The sequence below is a fragment of the Humulus lupulus genome, chromosome 3 (assembly GCF_963169125.1).
Source record: "Humulus lupulus chromosome 3, drHumLupu1.1, whole genome shotgun sequence".
Lineage (NCBI taxonomy): Eukaryota > Viridiplantae > Streptophyta > Magnoliopsida > Rosales > Cannabaceae > Humulus > Humulus lupulus.
Genome location: NC_084795.1, coordinates 200398636 through 200406029, shown reverse-complemented (window position 1 = coordinate 200406029; position 7394 = coordinate 200398636).

Genomic DNA, 7394 nt, shown 5'->3' with positions numbered 1-7394 from the left:
GGTCACCCGCCAAGAAGATACAGGCGGAGAAATGACCAAGAAGCCAATAGAAGCTATCAAACATTCTACTGGGATGATTATGATGAGGGGGAAAGTCGATACTACAAACCCCTTGATAACCAATACTATGACAATCATCATAAGGATGGGTGACCAAGAGGACAATGTGTTCCGCTAAGGCCACCTAGAACTCAAAACATCTCTGCTCTGGATTAGGTGTAGCCTGAAGAACCGTTTGTCCCACCAAGGTAGCATGAGCCAGCAAATTGTCCAGCTAGACCACATCCTAGTGCTCCTCCAGTAGACAGCCAAAATGTTGGGGGGCACCCTAGAGGAAATAATGTCTTTAATAGACTTGAAAACCGAGGAATTGACTTGCGAAATGTCCTCGACCATCTTCAAGAAGGTAATGGGTCTAATGTTGTGGGATGGTTATGATGGTGATGATGGTGAGGGGGATAGTCGATACTACAAACCCCACGATAAACAATACTATGACGATCGTCATAATGATGGGCGACCAAGAGGACGATTTATTCCGCCTTGGACACCTGGGCCTCAAAACATCCCTACTCTAGATAAGGTGAATCTTGAAGGACCGTTTGTCCCACTAAGGCAGCACAAGCTAGCAAATTTTCCAACTAGACCACCTCCTAGTGCTCCTCAAGTAGATAACCAAAATGCTAGGGGGCAACCAAGAGGAAATAGTGTCTTTAATAGAATTGTAAACTGAGGACATGACTTGTGGAATTTCCTCGACCATCTTTGAGAAGGTAATGGGTCTAATTTTGTGGGACCCATTGCACTAGTAATCCCTCCAGCACCACGAAATGAACCTGTAGCACTCCCAGTTCTTGCTCCAGCAACTGTTCCACTTATCGCCCCTGCTATTTAAGCACAACTCGATGCTCTAACTCAAATGGTTCGGGAGTTAACAGCCCCAAAACCAACTAACATCGATTTTGATAGAAGCAAGGGCTCTCCTTTCTCTGATCGGATTAGTGATTTTGCTTTCCATCCTAAATTCAAGATGCCAACTTGGAAGAAAGGCACTGGCAAAGAAGACCCTGTTTCCCACATGAACAATTTTGAGATATAGACGAATCTCCATGGGGTTCGAGATGATGTTCGTTGTAGGATTTTTCTTGCTACCCTTGTTGACTTTGCTCAACAATGGTATTTCAAATTGGAGCCAGGGACTATCAACTCTTGAGTTGCATTTGTGAGACTCTTTTACACACAATTATTTGCTGCTTGAACTTTACCAGCCGAGCTAAATGACCTTGTCGACATTAAACAAGGACCCAACGAGCCCCTTAAAGATTATGTGTAGCATTTCGTGCAAGAAGCTACTCACTCTAAGGCAGTTAGCCATGATGGAAAACTGACGACCTTCATGGTTGGAATTTAAGTCAAAGGTTTACTTTGGACCAACCTTAAAAGAAAAATTGTCTACTCAACCAGAGAGTTTCTTGATCGAGCATATGAGTTTATAAAACTAAAAGAAGCTATTCGGAAAGGTGACCAAGCTGGAACTAGTGCTACACCAATAAAAAACTCAGGTGCAACTAACCAGAACCAGACAACCAATGGTAATGGTAACAAGAATAACAAAAACAGTTGTAAATGGAACAACAATTCTAGCAGTGGCAATAATAACGACAATAAATGAGCAAAGACCAGTGAAAAGCCACGAGAATATGTGCCTCACTGCACCACTTATTCTATGCTCTTAGGGTCACGAGTAGAGGTCTTTCAAGCTACACAAACTAAAGTACCTTATAGGAAACCTAATCTTATAAGGAAGGATATAAGCAAGAGAGACACCAACAAATTTTGCCGTTTCCATAATGATTATGGACATGACACTAATGAGTGTAACCAACTCAAATAAAAAATCGAGTTCCTCTTTCATCAAAATCATCAGGCAATGAGAAATACATTCGACAACTTGCATAATAGAATCTAGCTGCTACATGAACTCCTGATGCATCAGCCTAACCACTACAACAAGTCCATGTAGCAAGTCGATTAGACATGACTTGTGGAGGACTGCACTTGGCTGGCGATAGTAGAAAGGCCCGAGAATGATATGCCCCAACGCTGCACCATGAACCCGGAGAAGAGGTGTTAGCCATCGAGGAGCGTACTCCCAAAACACCTCGATACAAGTGTAAGCCTATTACATTCATCGCAGACGGTGCCACACACGTCAGGTTCTCATATAACGATCATTTGGTAATAGAAGCCCAAAATGCCAATATGATCATTGCACGGACTATGGTAAATCATGGTTCTTTCATAAACATCCTTTTTAAAACCACTATTGATAGGAAGAAACTTTCTGTTAGAGATCTTGAGCCCTGCATGCAAACCTCATATGGTTTTACGAGAGAAGGAATGACTCCAGTAGGGACAATTAGATTAGTAGTAACTGTGGAGCTGCACCAATGAACAACACAGTCATGACCATTTTTGTTGTGGTTAACCTTCCCTCAGCTTTCAATGCCTTGCTTGGAAGGCCAATACTAATCAATCTGAGAGCTATTGCATCTATTTTTCATCTAATAATGAAGTTCCCAACCAATGTTGGAATTGGATGTGTCAAGCAGAATAAATGGGAAGCTCGATAGTGCTGCAACTTGTCCATTACAACTGTTATAAAAGGCTTAGTAACGACCAACATGATTTTCACTGGTCTAGCAGAAAACAAGCCAACAACATTAATAGGGATGAGCATATCAGTGGCACAAAAGCATGCCTCCCGAAACGAGTAAGACACCTTGAAATAGGGTGTTGCCCAAATCGAGGAAGTGTACTTTAATGCTCGCTTTGGGGAATATGATACTGGAGTAGGACCCATTGAGGACCTTGAATAGGTTCCACTTGACCAAGAAGAGGCAACCAGAACTGTAAAAATTGAAAAAAACGTAGGTGAGGAGGTCAAACTTGAACTCATAAATTTTTTAAGAAAGAACCAAGATGTGTCTGCCTGGTCACACAAGGACATGGTGGGTATCAGCCTTACTATAATTAGCCATGCCTTGAATATTGACATGGAGAATTTCAAGTCGGCTTAGTAGAAAAGGAGGCTGCTTGATAAAGAAATGTCCAAGGCCTTAAATAAGGAAGTTGAAAGGCTGAAGGAAAAGGGGTTTATAAGAGAAGCTTTTCACCCTGAATCGGTTGCAAACCCTTTTCTTGTACAAAATCCCATTGGCAAGTGGAGGACCTGTGTTGATTAACCTATCGATGCTCATGACCCAATAACTAACATGTTATAGGCTCCAAAGGAAGGGTAGGTCACATACTTAAACAAAGCATGCCCAAAGATTGCTTCCCTTTAGCAAGCATAGACCAGCTAGTTAGTGCTACAACAGGGCATGAGGTCCTTACTTTTATTGATGCGTACTCAGGGTACAATCAGACTATCATGCACCCTCCAGATGAGGAGCATACCAGCTTCAGGACCGACATAGGCTTATACTATTACAAGGTTGTAACGCCCTACTAATCTAGGACCATTACACAATGTGTTTAAGATAGTGCTTAACTCGTTAAGCGAGTCATTTGGACTCAAATGTTAGGTATTAAAAATTTTGGTCAAAAGGAACAAACTTTCTCCATTAAGACTTAAAATGGTTACAGGGATCCTAACAAGAGTTTTTAAATGAAAAGTAATTACACTCAAAGTTACAAAAGTAGCTGACATAAGCAGCAAAAATTAGGTTTGTAACCTAAATCCCTCGTACTACTCGATCATGGCGGTCGAGCTGGCCGGATATGTACGCACCACTCCAAAGCTCTCCAACTCATGGACAATTACGTGTAGTTTGTCCTTACCTGCACCATTATGCACTCGTGAGCTGAGGCTTAGCAAGAAAAGTTTCACACGACATACGTAACAACTACAACATGAACATATAACAACTGATATAGATAACATTTTACATAATTTATAAATCACGGCCACACATATAATCGATAATCTTCAAATTCCATAACAATCAATATCAAATGATCTACATCACTAGCACCATATGTACGGTCGATGCCTAATAGAGTGCATCTCCCGGCACTAGGATTACAGTAATAACTTCATACTTACAAACAATCAGGGTATATAATAGCCATACACCATCTAACTCATTTAGTTAATGCAGCATAACAACTTCTAGATGTAATAGGGCTAATGCCCGCTCTATGTACAATGTCAAATTTTCTTACCTCACGTCATGCGTGAATAGTGAAATGACCCTAAGCGCGATCCCTGTCCTGAGCCACGCGGGAACCCTAGTCTCAACATAAGTATACACTTATCAGGAATCAAGTCTAGATCCCGAGTTCCAATCTGAACTCTAGCCTTTGGAACCAGTATTCCCAGTTATTGGGCCACTAAGATGTCCCTGGAACATTAAGTAGGCCCCCAAAATAGATTCCCCAAACCCCGAGCCTTATTCCAAAAATTTAGAAAATTATCAATTCGGGGCACCTAGCATAGTCACACCCATATAAATATTTGGGTTTCTGGGTCACTAGCATGGTGGTGTCTACCCTTGGCACGGTCACGCCAATGGCCTGGAAAACCAAAATCGAACTCAAAATTGTTAACTTTCTTGGACAGTAGCGCGGTCGCTCCACACCCTAGGTCGGTCATGATAGGTCGCCAGAAACCCAAAATTACCCAGAATTCAAAGTGTTCTTCCCCAAATTGTAACCTGCAATTTTCCTAGCTATACCAGACCCCAAAATTTGATTTCAAGACATTTTCTAATAAGGGTTTAAAACCAAAACAACCACAATTAAGTACTACAACTTTAAACACCAACATAGCATCATTAAAACATCATAAAAACACAAGGATGTAGAAATTTAGAGCTTAGAGATCTTGAAACCAAGCTCCCACTTAAATCTAAATATCACACCTCAAAACTTAAAACCTAGCAAGTACCACGCATCAACAACAATTAAATACTTACTTCTATACCTATTTGTCCCACTTAAACAACCCAAAATAAGAAAAATCCGACATTGCTACCAAATTCCCAAACTTTCCCCCAAGATCACCAAAGAAGTGGAAACAAGAAATATACCTCTGAATTTGAAGGTAATGATCTTGGCTGCTCAATCCTCTTCTCCACAACTTGAATCTCCTTCAAAGTCTCAAAAACTCACAAAAATTTCTCCATTCTTCCTAGTATGTGCTTGAGTCATTAGAAGGTGTGCAAGTGACAAAAGACAAAGAAAAAGAGAGAGTGTAGAACGTGAGGAGGTGGGTTGCAGCTACCTTGGCCTAATCCAATGGTCAAATGACCATTCTTGTAACGTCCCAAATTTCCTAATAAGGCTTAGGGCCCTGGTTAGGGGGCCAGGATGGAAAATTATGGAATTATGTGATTACATCATATTTATGTGTATCATTATGTGATTATGTGAGTTGTATTATAATATGACTTTTTATGCATGTTTAGGTGTATTAAATATGCATGTGGGCCCATTTCTATTTAATTGGGCAATTTTCATAATTTGGCCCGTTTTGGGTATATTTGGCATATATGTCGTATATGTGTGGTACTGCATTATTATGTGATTATGTTTGGGTTACTTGGCACAAGACGATCCTAGGGAGCAAGCTAGTGGGAAAGTCACAAAGGGACCCATACTTGAGTCGGAGTGAGTCAAGGGGTATTTTGGGTATTTAACACATTACCGGGATATTGGGTAATGGGAATAATTATTTGATGATAAATTGGGAATTAGTAAGATGAGGAGGGAATTCTAGGAATTTTGACTATTTTACCCCCGGGGGTGTTTTTGGGACCTCAAGCATTAGGATTTGCTTGAGGTTACTTAAGCTCAAAGTATCCTGTCAGAAACATAATAAGAACGTTCAGTACGTTCTCTCTCTCTCTCTCTCTCTCTTCTGTTCCCTTTTTGACACCGATCGCATTTTCGAAAGAAACTCGAGTTTTAGGCCTCAGATTCAGGCAAGGATCTAGGCATAGCAATTCTAGAGAAGATTAGAAGCTTATTAGCGGGAGGATTTAATTGGGAAACGACTCAATCAGAGGTAATCTGAGTTTTATGTTTTTAAGCTTTGATTGGATTATATGTTTTGATGAGTTTTTGGATGGATTGAGACTTGGGTTTTGATGGTTTTGGCCATTGGGATTTTAGGAACTTTGTTTTTGGGATTTGGAGATGTTTGGATAGGTTTATGGAGGATTTAAAATGAGAAAATGGAGGTTTTCTGGATGTGTTCGAGGTTGAGCTGCGGCTCAAGCTTGATGAAGAAGGTGAGGGGGGCTGTTGGGCTATTTGAGCTGCGGCGCCTGTTGGGAGCACCGCGACACTAGTGTAGGCAGAGGAAGGCTTTGGTCTCTGACTTGAGCAGACACTACAAGAAAAAACAGTATTCATAGCACTTAAAAACTGCTAACCGGGAGTATTGATAACACTTCTGAAAATGCTAACATAGCCCCTGTTATTAAAAGTCCTGTCTTTTCTATAACAGTATTCAAATGTTATGTTTGATGTTATCTTAAACTATTCAATAACACATTTTTAGTTGCTATAATATTCAAATAATAACATTTAGTTAGAGTATTTGATTATAAATTTGGAGTTTAATCTTATACTTTATGCATAACACTTTTCCACTGTTACATTTGATTATTTTGATAGCATTTTTAGTTTGTTATATTATATACATCATAAGGATTTGTTATGCTTATAATATATTTCTAAATCATAACATATTAAAAGTCTAGTAATAAAATTTTGTTACTTTAGTGTGGATAATATATTTTAAATTTTATTTTGATAAGTATACTTATAAAGTTTTTTTTTTATTAAAAGATTTTCATTATTGTATTTTGATAAAAAAAAAATTAAAATTAATCATAAAATGTAATTCTCAATAGATTGATAAACCACAAGTATTACATTAAACAATAACTAATTCAAAACATGAATTTGTCTACTTCATGAGATCTTAATTCTAACTTAAATTTGAAAGCATAACATAATAAAGTTTTATAATCTTGAACATTTTTTACTTTAAAAATGAAAAACAGAAACATTATAAGATACACAAAAGTAAATCATGCATGAAACTTGTTCCATCCTTCAATTCATCATCCAACCAAGTACTTGCTGCTGAAGTTGTTTGTTGCCATCTGAAGCTCTCTAAATTGAAATCTCCTCAGGTTTCCAAGGCAAACCTCCTCATGATGTTGCTCTGAAATTTTTTAAAGCCTACAACTGTTAATCTCTTCTTATTGTCAAACAATTTAACTCTGCAATGAAACATATATGAAAAGAAAAAAGCAATGAAACCCAACACTACTTAAGTAAGTAATGTTAGATTAAACAAAAATATGTATAGTATAAAC